Source organism: Haliaeetus albicilla, chromosome 5, assembly GCF_947461875.1.
Source record: "Haliaeetus albicilla chromosome 5, bHalAlb1.1, whole genome shotgun sequence".
In the NCBI taxonomy this organism is placed as follows: Eukaryota; Metazoa; Chordata; class Aves; order Accipitriformes; family Accipitridae; genus Haliaeetus; species Haliaeetus albicilla.
The window spans coordinates 50,819,263-50,832,938 of NC_091487.1; positions in this window are offsets into that span (position 1 = coordinate 50,819,263).

Here is a 13,676-nt window from a genome sequence, read left to right on the forward strand (position 1 = left end):
TCGACGGGACCTCAGCCGGCACCAAAAATACTTTAGATGGGGGGCCAGCCGGCACCGAAAATATTTTCGACGGCGGCTCGGCCGATACAGAAAATATTTTTGACGGGGGCTTGGCCGGCACTGAAAATATTTTCGACGGGACCTCAGCCGGCACCAAAGATATTTTCGTCGGGACCTCAGCCGGCACCTAAAATCTTTTCGACAAGGTTCCCGCCTGCACCGAAAATATTTTCGATGGGACCTCAATCGGCACCAAAAATATTTTTGACGGAGCCGCAGCCGGCACTGAAAATATTTTCGATGGTGTCTCAGCCGGCACCAAAAATATTTTTGACGGAGCCTCAGCCGGCGTCAAAACTATTTTCGACGGGAGCTCGGCCGGCACCGAAAATATTTTCGATGGGACCTCAGCCGGCACCAAAAATGTTTTAGACGGGGGGCCAGCCGGCAACGAAAATATTTTCGACCGGGACTCGGCTGGCACCGAAAATATTTTAGACAAGATTCTGGCCGGCACCGAAAATATTTTCGACAGCAGCTCAGCCAGCACCAAAAATATTTTAGATGGGGGGCCAGCCGGCACCGAAAAAATTTTTGACGGTGTCTCAGACGGCACCGAAAATATTTTCGACCGGGACTCGGCTGGCACCGAAAATATTTTCGACAAGATTCCGGCCGGCACCTAAAATACTTTTGACGTGACCTCAGCCAGCACCAGAAATATTTTTGACGGAGTGTCGGCCGGCACTGAAAATATTTTCAATGGTGTCTCAGCCGGCACCGATATATTTTCAACGGCAGCTCGGCCGATACAGAAAATATTTTCGTCGGGACCTCGGCCGGCACCAAAAATATTTTAGACGTGGGGCCAGCCGGTACCGAAAATATTTTCGTCGGGACCTCAGCCGGCACCAAAAATATTTTCAACGGTGTCTCAGCCGGCACCGAAAATATTTTCGACAAGGTTCCCGCCGGCACCGAAAATATTTTCGATGGGACCTCAGCCGGCACCAAAAATATTTTTTACGGAGCCTTGGCCGGCGTCAAAACTATTTTCGACGGGAGCTCGACCGGCACCGAAAATATTTTCGACGGGACCTCAGCCGGCACCAAAAATATTTTAGACGGGGGGCCAGCCGGCACCGAAAATATTTTCGACGGTGTCTCAGCTGCCACCGAAAATATTTTCGACCGGGACTCGGCTGGCACCGAAACTATTTTTGACGATGTCTCAGCCGGCACCGAAAATATTTTCGACGGAGGCTCGGCTTGCGTCCAAAATATTTTTGGCGGGAGCTCGGCCGGCACCGAAAAAATTTTCGACGTGGGCTCGACGGCACCAAAAATATTTTCGACGAGAGCTCGGCCGGCACCGAAAATATTTTTGACGGGGGCTCGGCCGGCACCAAAAATATTTTCGACGGGGACTCGGCAGGCACCGAAAATATTTTCAACGGGGGCTCAGCCGGCACCGAAAATATTTTAGACGGAGACTCAGCCGGCACCGAAAATATTTTTGACGGAGGCTCGGCCGGCGTCCAAAATATTTTCGACGGGAGCTCAGCCGGCACCGAAAACATTTTCGACGGCAGCTCGAGCGATACAGAAAATATTTTCAACGGGAGCTTGACAGACTCCAAAAATATTTTCGACGGGAGCTTGACCGGCACCAAAAATATTTTCGACGGGGGCCCGGCCGGCACCGAAAATATTTTCGACTGTGTCTCAGCCGGCACCGAAAATGTTTTTGACGAGGGCGCATCAGGCACGGAAAATATTTTTGACAGGGGCTCGGCCGGCACCAAAAATATTTTCAATGGGAGCTCAGCGGGCTTTGAAAATATTTTTGATGGGAACTCGACTGGCACCGAAAACGTTTTCGACGGGTCCTCAGCCGGCACCAAAAATATTTTTGACGAGAGCTTGGCCGGCACCGAAAATATTTTCGACAAGGTTCTGGCCGGCACCAAAAATATTTTCGACGGGAGCTCGGACGGCACCGAACATTTTTTTGACAGTGGCCCATCAGGCACCAAAAATATTTTCAACGGGGGCTCGGCCGGCACCAAAAAAATTTTCGACGAGAGCTCGGCCGGCACCGAAAATATTTTCGACGGGGACTCGGCTGGCTCCGAATATATTTTCGACGGGGGGTCGGCCGGCCCCAGAAGTATTTTCGATGGGGTCTCGGCAGGCGCCAGAAATATTTTCAACGGTGGCTCGGCGGGCACCGAAAATATTTTTGACAGGGGCTCAGCCGGCACCGAAAATATTTTTGACGGAGGCTCGGCCGGCGTCCAAAATATTTTTGACGGGAGCTCGGCCTGCACCGAAAATATTTTCGATGCGAGCTCCGCCGGCCCTGAAAATATTTTCGACAAGGTTCCGGCCGGCACCGAAAATATTTTTGACGGTGTCTCAGCCGGCACCGAAAATATTTGTGACGGAGGCTCGGCCGGCATCCAAACTATTTTCGACGGGAGTTCGGCCGATACAGAAAATATTTTCGATGGGAGCTCGGCTGGCTGCGAAAATATTTTCGATGGGAGCTCGACAGGCACTGAAAACATTTTCGACGGGACCTCAGCCGCAACAAAAATATTTTCGACGAGAGCTCGGCCGGCACCGAAAATATTTTCGACAAGGTTCTGGCCGCCGCCGAAAATATTTTCGACAAGGTTCTGGCCGGCACCGAAAATATCTTCGACGGGAGGTCCACTGGGACCGAAATTATTTTCGACGGAGGCTCAGCCGGCGTCCAAAATATTTTCGACAGGAGCTCGGATGGCCCCGAAAATATTTTTGACGGGATCTCGGCCGGCTCCGAAAATATTTTCGACGGGATCTCGGACGGCACCGAAAATATTTTCGACGGAACCTCGGCCGGCATCAAAAATATTTTCGATGGGAGCTCGGACGGCCCCGAAAATGTTTTTGACAGTACCTTGACCGGTGCCGAACATATTTTCGACGGGAGCTCGGCTGGCTCATAAAATATTTTCGATTGGAGCTCGGCCGGCACCGAAAATATTTTCGACGGCGGCTCGGCTGGCTCCGAAAATATTTTTGACGGGAGCTCGGCCGCCGACGAAAATATTTTCGACGGGGCTCGGCCGGCTCCGAAAATATTTTCGATTGGAGCTCGGCCGGCACCGAAAATATTTTCGACGGCGGCTCGGCTGGCTCCGAAAATATTTTCGACGGCAGCTCGGCCGCTGCCGAAAATATTTTCGACAGGGTCTCGGCTGGTCCCAAAAATATTTTCGTAGGCAGCTTGGCCGGCCCCGAAAATATTTTTGACATGACCTCGACCGGTGTCAAAAATATTTTCGACGGCAGCTCGGCCGGTACCGAAAATATTTTCGACTGGAGCTCGGCCGGCTCCAAAAATATTTTCAACAGTACGTCAGTCGGAGCCGAAAATATTCTCGGCGGCAGCGCGGCCGATACAAAAAATATTTTCGACGGGAGCTCGGACGGCCCCGAAAATGTTTTTGACCGTACCTTGACCGGTGCCGAAAATATTTTCGATGGGGGCTCAGCCGGCACCGAGCATATTTTCGACGGGAGCTCGGCTGGCACCGAAAATATTTTTGACAGTACCTTGACCGGTGGCGAAAATATTTTCGACGGCAGCTCAGCCGGCTCCGAAAATATTTTCGACGGGAGCTCGGCCGGCACCGAAAATATTTTCGATTGGAGCTCGGCCGGCACCGAAAATATTTTCAACGGGGGCTCGGCCGGCACCAAAAATATTTTCGACGGCGTGTTGGCCGGTGCCAAAATGTTTTAGACAGAGGCTCGGACGGCCCCGAAAATACTTTAGACGGGACCTCGAACGGCGCCGAAAAAATTTTCGACGGGAGCTCGGACGGCCCCGAAAATATTTTCGACAGGGTCTCGGCCGGCTCCGAAAATATTTTCGACGGGATCTCGGCCGGCACCGAAAATATTTTCGACGGAAGCTCGGCCGGCGTCAAAAATATTTTCGACGAGAGCTCGGATGGCCCCGAAAATATTTTCGACAGTACCTCGTCCGGTGCCGAAAATATTTTCGATGGCAGCTCGGCCGGCACCGAAAATATTTTAGACGGGAGCTCGGCCTGCACCGAAAATATTTTTGACAGTACCTTGACCGGTGCGGAAAATATTTTCGACGGCGGCTCAGCCGGCTCCGAAAATATTTTCGACGGGAGCTCGGCCGGCTCCGAAAATATTTTCGATTGGAGCTCGGCCGGCACCGAAAATATTTTCAACGGGGGCTCGGCCGGCACCAAAAATATTTTCGACGGCGTGTTGGCCGGTGCCAAAAATGTTTTTGTCGGAGGCTCGGAGGGCCCCGAAAATATATTCGACGGGGTCTTTGCCGGCACCGAAAATATTTTCAACGGGATCTCGGCCGGAACCGAAAATATTTTCGACGGAAGCTCTGCCGGCATCAAAAATATTTTCGATGGGAGCTCGGACGGCCCCGAAAAGATTTTCGACAGGACCTCGACCGGTGCCGAAAATATTTTCGAAGGGAGCTCGGCCGGCACCAAAGATATTTTAGACGGGAGCTCGGCCGGCACCGAAAATATTTTCAACGGGGGCTCGGCCGGCACCAAAAATATTTTCGACGGCGTGTTGGCCGGTGCCAAAATGTTTTCGATATAGGGTCGGACAGCCCCGAAAACAGTTTCTACAGGGTCTCGGCCGGCTCCAAAAATATTTTCGACGGGATCTCGGCCGTCACCGAAAATATTTTCGACGGAAGCTCCGCCAGCGTCAAAAATATTTTCGACGGGAGCTCGGATGGCCCCGAAAATATTTTCGATTGCAGCTCGGCCGGCACCGAAAATATTTTCAACGGGGGCTCGGCCGGCACCAAAAATATTTTCGATGGCGTGTTGGCCGGTGCCAAAATGTTTTCAACGGAGGCTCGGACGGCCCCGAAAGTAGTTTCAACGGGACCTCGAACAGAGCCGAAAATATTTTCGACGGGAACTCGGACGGCCCCGAAAATATTTTCGACAGGACCTTGACCGCTGCCGAAAATATTTTCGACGGGAGCTCAGCCGGCAGCGAAAATATCTTCAACAGGATCTCAGCCGGCACCGAAAATATTTTTGACGGAAGCTCGTCAGGCACCGAAAATATTTTTGACAGTATCTTGACCGGTGGCGAAAATATTTTCGATGCCAGCTCAGCCGGCTCCGAAAATATTTTCGATTGGAGCTCGGCCGGTACCGAAAATATTTTCAACGTGGGCTCGGCCGGCACCAAAAATATTTTCGACAGCGTGTAGGCCAGAGCCAAAATGTTTTCGACGGAGGCACGGATGTCCCCGAAAATAGTTTCGACGGGACCTCGCACAGCGCCGAAAATATTTTCGACGGGAGCTCGGACGGCCCCGAAAATATTTTCGACGGGATCTCGGCCGGCACCGAAAATATTTTCGACGGAAGCTCGGCCGGCGTCAAAAATATTTTCGACGGGAACTCGGACGGCCCCGAAAATATTTTCGACAGGACCTCAACCAGTGCCGAAAATATTTTCGATGGGAGCTCGGCCGGCACCGAAAATATTTTCGACAGGGTCTCGGCCGGCTCCGAAAATATTTTCGACGGCATGTTGGCCGGTGCCAAAAATGTTTTCGACAGAGGCTCGGACGGCCCCGAAAATATTTTCGACAAGGTTCTGACCGGCTCCGAAAATATTTTAGAGGGGGGCCCGGCCGGCACCGAAAATATTTTCGATGGAGGCTCGGCCGGTGCCTAAAATATTTTCGAAGGCGGCTCGGCCGGCTCCGAAAATATTTTCGATTGGATCTCGGCCGGCACCGAAAATATTTTCGACGGAAGCTCGGCTGGCGTCAAAAATATTTTCAACGGGAGCTCGGACGGCCCCAAAAATATTTTCGACAGTACCTCGTTCGGTGCTGAAAATATTTTCGATGGGAGCTCGGCCGGCACCGAAAATATTTTAGACGGGAGCTCGGAAGCACCGAAAATATTTTTGACAGTACCTTGACCGGTGCGAAAAATATTTTCGACGGCGGCTCAGCCGGCTCCGAAAATATTTTAGACGGGAGCTCGGCCGGCACCGAAAATATTTTTGACAGTACCTTGACCGGTGGCGAAAATATTTTCGACTGCGGCTCGGCCGGCACCGAAAATATTTTCGACGGGATCTCGGCCGGCACCGAAAATATTTTCGACGGGACCTCGACCGGTGCCGAAAATATTTTCGATGGGAGAACGGCCGGCACCGAAAATATTTTAGACGGGAGCTCGGCCAGCACCGAAAATATTTTTAACAGGGGCCCGGCCGGCACCGAAAATATTTTCGACGGCGGCTCAGCCAGCTCCGAAAATATTTACGATTGCAGCTCAGCCGGCACCGAAAATATTTTCAACAGGGGCTCGGCCGGCACCAAAAATATTTTCAACGGCGTGTTGGCCGGTGCCAAAAATGTTTTAGACGGAGGCTCGCAGGGCCCCGAAAATATATTCGACGGGGTCTCGGCCGGCTCCGAAAATATTTTCAACGGGATCTCGGCCGGCCCCGACAATATTTTCGATTGCAGCTCGGCCGGCACCAAAAATATTTTCAACGGGGACTCGGCCGGCACCAAAAATATTTTCGATGGCGTGTTGGCCGGTGCCAAAATGTTTTCAATGGAGGCTCGGACGGCCCGAAAAATAGTTTCGACGGGACCTCGAACGGAGCCGAAAATATTTTCGACGGGAACTCGGCCGGCACCGAAAATATTTTCGACAGGGTCTCGGCCGGCACCGAAAATATTTTAGACAGGAGGTCGGAAGCACCGAAAATATTTTTGACAGTACTTTGACCGGTGCGGAAAATATTTTCGACGGCGGCTCGGCCGGCACCGAAAATATTTTCGACAGGGTCTCGGCCGGCACCGAAAATATTTTAGACGGGAGGTCGGAAGCACCGAAAATATTTTTGACAGTACTTTGACCGGTGCGGAAAATATTTTCGACGGCGGCTCGGCCGGCACCGAAAATATTTTTGACGGGAGCTCGGCCGGCACCAAAAATATTTTAGACGGGAGCTCGGCCGGCTCCGAAAATATTTTCGATTGTAGCTCGGCCGGCACCGAAAATATTTTCAACGGGGGCTCGGCCGGCACCAAAAATATTTTCGACGGCATGTTGGCCGGTGCCAAAATGTTTTCGACGGGACCTCGGACGGCGCCGAAAATATTTTCGACGGGAGCTCGGACGGCCCCGAGAATATTTTCGACAGGGTCTCGGCCAGCTCCGAAAATATTTTCGACGGGATCTCGGCCGGCACCGAAAATATTTTCGACGGGATCTCGGCCGGCATCAAAAATATTTTCGACGGGAGCTTGGATGGCCCCGAAAATATTTTTGAGAGTACCTTGACCGGTGCCGAAAATATTTTCGATGGGAGCTCGGCCGGCACCGAAAATATTTTACACGGGAGCTCGGCCGGCACCGAAAATATTTTTGACAGTACCTTGACCGGTGGCGAAAATATTTTCGACGGCGTGTTGGCCGGTGCCAAAAATGTTTTCGATGGAGGCTCGGACGGCCCCAAAAATATTTTTGACGGGGTCTCAGCCGGCCCCGAAAATATTTTCGACAGGGTTCTGACCAGCACCGAAAATATTTTAGAAGGGGGCCCTGCCGGCACTGAAAATATTTTCGTCGGTGTCTCATCCGGCACCGAAAATATTTTCGACGGAAGCTCGGCTGGCATCAAAAATATTTTCAAAGGGAGCTCGGAGGGCCCCGAAAATATTTTTGACAGTACCTCAACCGGTGACGAAAATATTTTCGACGGGAGCTCGACCGGCACCGAAAATATCTTTGACATGATCTCGGCCGGCACTGAAAATATTTTCGACAGAAGCTCGTCCGGAGTCAGAAAAATCTTCGACGGGAGCTCGGACGGCCCCGAAACTATTTTCGACAGTACCTCGACCGGTGCCGAAAATATTTTCGACGGGACCGCGAACGGCGCTAAAAATATTTTCGACGGCGGCTTGGCTGGTGCCAAAAATATTTTCGACGGGGGCCCAGCTGGCACCGAAAATATTTTCGACGGAGGCTCGGCTGGCATCCAAAAGATTTTCGACAGGATCTCGGCTGGCACCAAAATTATTTTCGAGGGGGTCTCGGCCGGCTCCGAAATTATTTTCGACGGGATCTCGGCCGGCACCGAAAATATTTTCGACGGAAGCTCGGCCGGCGTAAAAAATATTTTCGACGGGAGCTCGGACGGCCCCGAAAATATTTTCGACAGTACCTCGACCGGTGCCAAAAATATTTTCGGCGGCGGCTCGGCCGGCACCGAAAATATTTTAGACTGGAGCTCAGCCGGCACCGAAAATATTTTGGACGGCGTGATGGCCGGTGCCAAAATGTTTTCAACGGAGGCTCGGAAGGCCACGAAAATACTTTCGACGGGACTTCGAACGGCACCGAAAATATTTTCGACTGAAGCTCGGCCGGCGTCAAAAATATTTTCGACGGAAGCTCGGCCAGCGTCAAAAATATTTTCGACAGTACCTCGTCCGGTGCCGAAAATATTTTCGATGGGAGCTCGGCTGGCACCAAAAATATTTTAGACGGGAGCTCGGCCGGCCCCGAAAATATTTTTGACAGTACCTTGACCGGTGCGGAAAATATTTTCGACGGGAGCTCGGCCGGCTCCGAAAATATTTCCGACGGGAGCTCGGCTGGCACCGAAAATATTTTGAACGGGGGCTCGGCCGGCACCAAAAATATTTTCAACGGAAGCTCGGCTCGCGTCAAAAATATTTTCGACGGGAGCTCGGATGGCCCCGAAAATATTTTCGACAATACCTCGTCCGGTGCTGCAAATATTTTCAATGGGAGCTAGGCCGGCACTGAAAATATTTTAGACGGGAGCTCGGCCGGCACCGAAAATATTTTCGTCGTTGTCCAATCCGGCACCGAAAATATTTTCGACGGGAGGCTCGGCCGGTGCCTAAAATATTTTCGACGGCGGCTCGTACGGTCCCGAAAATAGTTTCGACAGGGTCTCGGCCGGATCCGAAAATATTTTCGACGGGATCTCGGCCGGCACCGAAAATATTTTCGACGGAAGCTCAGCCGGCGTCAAAAATATTTTCGACGGGAGCTCGAATGGCACCGAAAATATTTTCGACAGTACCTCGTCCGGTGCCGAAAATATTTTCGATGGGAGCTCGGCCGGCACCGAAAATATTTTAGACGGGATCTCGGCCGGCACCGACAATATTTTTGAGAGTACCTCAACCGGTGCGGAAAATATTTTCGATGGGAGCTCGGCCGGCACCGAAAATATTTTCAATGGGGGCTCGGCCGGCACCAAAAATATTTTCGACGGCGTGTTGGCCAGTGTCAAAAATGTTTTCGACGGAGGCTCGGACGGCCCCGAAAATATTTTCGACAGGCTCTCGGCCGGCTCCGAAAATATTTTCAATGGGATCTCGGCCGGCACCGAAAATATTTTCGATGGGACCTCGGACGGCCCTGAAAATATTTTCGACAGGGTCTCTGCCGACTCCGAAAATATTTTCGACGGGATCTCGGCCAGCACCAAAAATATTTTCGACGGAAGCTCAGCCAGCTCCGAAAATATTTTCGACGGGAATTCGGACGGCCCCGAAAATATTTTCGACAGGACCTCAACCGGTGCTGAAACTATTTTCCATGGGAGCTCGGCCGGCAGCGAAAATATCTTTGACAGGATCTAGGACGGCACCGAAAATATTTTCGACGGGAGCTCGTCCGGCACCGAAAATATTTTTGACAGTACCTTGACCGGTGCGGAAAATATTTTCGACGGCGGCTCAGCCGGCTCCGAAAATATTTTCGACGGGAGCTCGGCCGGCTCCGAAAAAATTTTTAACGGGGGCTCGGCCGGCACCAAAAATATTTTCGACGGAAGCTCGGCCGGCACTGAAAATATTTTCGACGGCGGCTCGGCCGGCACCGAAAATATTTTAGACGGGAGCTCGGCCGGCGTCAAAAATATTTTTGACAGTACCTTGACCGGTGGCGAAAATATTTTCGACGGCAGCTCAGCCGGCTCCGAAAATATTTTCGACGGGAGCTCGGCCGGCTCCGAAAATATTTTCAACGGGAGCTCGGCCGGCACCGAAAATATTTTCAACGGGGGTTCGGCTGGCACCAAAAATATTTTCGACGGCGTGTTGGCCGGTACCAAAATATTTTCGACAGAGGCTCGGACGGCCCCGAAAATAGTTTCGATGGGACCTCGAACGGCGCCGAAAATATTTTCGACAGGCTCTCGGCCGGCTCCGAAAATATTTTCGACAGGGTCTCGGCCGGCACCAGAAATATTTTCGACGGAAGCTCGGGCGGCGTCAAAAATATTTTCGACGGGAGCTCGGATGGCCCCGAAAATATTTTCGACAGTACTTCGTCCGGTGCCGAAAATATTTTCGATGGGAGCTCGGCCGGAACTGAAAATTTTTCAGACGGGAGCTCGGCCGGCACCGAAAATATTTTTGAGAGTACCTCGACCGGTGCGGAAAATATTTTCGACGGCGGCTCGGCCGGCTCCGAAAATATTTTCGATTGCAGCTCGGCCGGCACCGGAAATATTTTCAACGGGGGCTCGGCCGGCAGCAAAAATATTTTCGACGGCGTGTTGGCCGGTGCCAAAAATGTTTTCGACGGAAGCTCGGCCGGCGTCAAAAATATTTTCGACGGGAGCTCGGACGGCCCCGAAAACATTTTCGACAGTACCTCGAACGGTGCGGAGAATATTTTCGATGGCGGCTCAGCCGGCTCCGAAAATATTTTCGACAGGGTCTCGGCCGGCTCCGAAAATATTTTCGACAGGATCTCGGCCGGCACCAAAAATATTTTCGACGGAAGCTCCGCCGGTGTCAAAAATATTTTCGACGGGAGCTCGGACGGCCCCGAAAATATTTTCGACAGTACCTCGACCGGTGCCGAAAATATTTTCGACGGCGGCTCAGCTGGCACCGAAAATATTTTCGATTGGAGCTCGGCCGGCTCCGAAAAGATTTTCGATGGGAGATCGGCCGGCTCTGAAAATATTTTCGATTGGAGCTCGGCCGGCACCGAAAATATTTTCGATGGAAGCTCCGCCGGCGCCAAAAATATTTTCAACGGGATCTCGGCCGGCGTCGAAAATTTTTTCGACGGGGTCTCGGCCGGCGTCCAAAATATTTTCGACGGGATCTCGGTCGGCCCCGAAAATATTTTCGATGGGATCTCGGCCGGCTCCGAAAATATTTTCGACGAGTTCTCGGCCGGCACCAAAAATATTTTCGACGGCGTGTTGGCCGGTGCCAAAAATGTTTTCGACGGAGGCTCGGATGGCCCCGAAAATATTTTCGACGGGGTCTCGGCCTCCACCGAAAATATTTTCGAAGGAAGCTTGGCCGGCGTCAAAAATATTTTCGACGGGAGCACGGCCGGCCCCAAAAATATTTTCGACAAGGTTCTGATCGGCACCGAAAATATTTTAGACGGGGGCCCGGCCGGCACCGAAAATATTTTCGTCGGTGTGTCATCCAGCACCGAAAATATTTTCTATGGAGGTTCGGCCGGTGCCTAAAATATTTTCGAAGGCGGCTCGGCCGGCAGCAAAAATATTTTCAACGGGATCTCGGCTGGCTCCGAAAATATTTTCGACGGAAGCTCGGCCGTCACCGAAAATATTTTCAACGGGGGCTCGGCCGGCACCAAAAATATTTTCGACAGTACCTCGTCTGGCACCGAAAATATTTTCTATGGGAGCTCGGCCGGCACCGCAAATATTTTCAACGGGGGCTTGGACGGCACCAAAAATATTTTCGACGGCGTGTTGGCCGGTGCCAAAATGTTTTCGACGGAAGCTCGGCCGGCGTCAAAAATAGTTTCGACGGGACCTCGAACGGCGTCAAAAATGTTTTCGACGGAGGCTCGGAGGGCCCCGAAAATATTTTCGACGGGAGCTCAGCCGGCACCGAAAATATTTTCGACGGAAGCTCGACCGGCGTCAAAAATATTTTCAACCGGAGCTCGGACGGCCCCGAAAATATTTTCGACAGGACTTTGACCGGAGCCGAAAATATTTTCTATGGGAGCTCGGCTGGCACCGAAAATATTTTAGACAGGAGCTCGGCCGGCTCCGAAAATATTTTTAACGGGGGCTCGGCCGGCACCAAAAATATTTTCGATGGAAGCTCGGCCGTAATGGAAAATATTTTCGACGGCATCTCAGCCGGCACCGAAAATATTTTAGACGGGAGCTCGGCCGGCTCCGAAAATATTTTCGATTGGAGCTCAGCCGGCTACGAAAATATTTTCGACGGGAGCTCGGCTGGCTCCGAAAATATTTTCGACGGGAGCTCGGCCGGCACCGAAAATATTTTCAACGGGGGCTCAGCCGGCACCAAAAATATTTTTGAAGTTTTGTTGGCCGGTGCCAAAAATGTTTTCGACGGAGGCTCGGAGGGCCCCGAAAATATATTCGACGGGGTCTCGGCCGGCTCCGAAAATATTATCAACGGGATCTCGGCCAGCACCGAAAATATTTTCGACGGAAGCTCGGCCGGGGTGAAAAATATTTTCGACGGGAACTCGGACGGCCCCGAAAATATTTTCGACAGGACCTCGACCGGTGCCGAAATTATTTTCGACGGGAGCTCGGCCGGCTCCGAAAATATTTTCGATTGGAGCTCGCCCGGCACCGAAAGTTTTTTCAACGGGGGCTCGGCCGGCACCAAAAATATTTTCGACGGCGTGTTGGACGGTGCCAAAAATGTTTTCGATGGAGGCTCGGACGGCCCCGAAAATAGTTTCGACGGGGTCTCGGCCGGCTCCGAAAATATTTTCAACGGGGGCTCAGCCGGCGTCAAAAATATTTTCGACGGCGTGTTGGCCGGTACCAAAAATATTTTCGACAGGGTCTCGGCTGGCTCCGAAAATATTTTTGAACGGATCTCGGCCGGCACCGAAAATATTTTTGACGGAAGCTCAGACGGCCCCGAACATATTTTCGACAGTACCTCGACCGGTGCCGAAAATATTTTCGACGGGACCGCGAACGGCACCGAAAATATTTTCGACGGCGTGTTGGCCGGTGCCAAAAATATTTTCGACGGGGGCCCAGCTGGCACCGAAAATATTTTCGACGGAGGCTCGGCTGGCAACCAAAAGATTTTCGACAGGACCTCGGCCGGCGCCAAAAATATATTCGACGGGGTCTCGGCTGGCTCCGAAAATATTTTCGACGGAAGCTCGGCCGGCGTCAAATATATTTTCGATGGGATCTCGGACGGCCCCGAAAGTATTTTCGACAGTACCTCGTCCGGTGCCACAAATATTTTCGATGGGAGCTAGGCCGGCACCGAAAATATTTTAGACGGGAGCTCGGCCGGCACCGAAAATATTTTTGACAGTACCTTGACCGGTGCGGAAAATATTTTCGATGGCGGCTGAGCCGGCTCCGAAAATATTTTCGACGGGGGCTGGCCGGCTCCGAAAATATTTTCGATCAGAGTCCGGCCGGCACCGAAAATATTTTCAAAGGGGGCTCGCCCGGCACCAAAAATATTTTCGACGGCAGCTCGGCCGGCCCCGAAAATATTTTCGACAGGACCTCGACCGGTGCCGAAAATATTTTCGATGGGAGCTCGGCCGGCACCGAAAATA